The sequence below is a fragment of the Penaeus monodon genome, chromosome 25 (assembly GCF_015228065.2).
Source record: "Penaeus monodon isolate SGIC_2016 chromosome 25, NSTDA_Pmon_1, whole genome shotgun sequence".
NCBI classification, from domain to species: Eukaryota; Metazoa; Arthropoda; class Malacostraca; order Decapoda; family Penaeidae; genus Penaeus; species Penaeus monodon.
The window spans coordinates 43,081,953-43,082,652 of NC_051410.1; positions in this window are offsets into that span (position 1 = coordinate 43,081,953).

Genomic DNA, 700 nt, shown 5'->3' on the forward strand with positions numbered 1-700 from the left:
GGAGCGAGCATCATCTAAGGGGGGGGTGTTGAGTACAAAATGTCACGCTACAGAATCCGTCCCCCCGATCCGGGTCGAAGCAGCCAGCGGAGACCTGAAAAGAGGAAAAACCAAGCATTGACCTCTGACAGTACAGACAGGAATGGACTAAGAAAAAATGCACGTATACATACCACCAGGATATCAGCACCCTGTCTGAGCCAACTCATCATCCCGCCCGGGGCGCCCCCACCCTCTGGTCTTTGGGAAATACAATGAACACTGATAATAAACCAGGATGATGATTCTGTGCCAGTACGTGTCGTTCCCCACAACTAACAGGGGAAAAGAGTAAATGCGGAAGGCAAAAAGTAAAAACAATATAAACAAAAATAAAACAGTAAAAGAGTAAGAGCAAGAGTAAAACAATAAAAGAGTAAGAACAAGAGTAAAGCAACAAACATGTAAACAAAACATTTAAACATTTGAGCAATTAAAAGGTGCAAGTGCTGAACATCACACACGGACAAATTACAGGAATTTAAAGCTCAGAGGACATACACTGAATTCACAAAATCAGTTGAGAGAGTAAAGATCCACAAAGTACACAGATGTCTACATAGAAAGTTCATGATCTAACACACAGCTGGTCAGGACGGCTACCCAAGGGTCATCCTCGACTGGTTGCTCAGGGTCGTCCTCTGGAAACTCCGGCTCATCC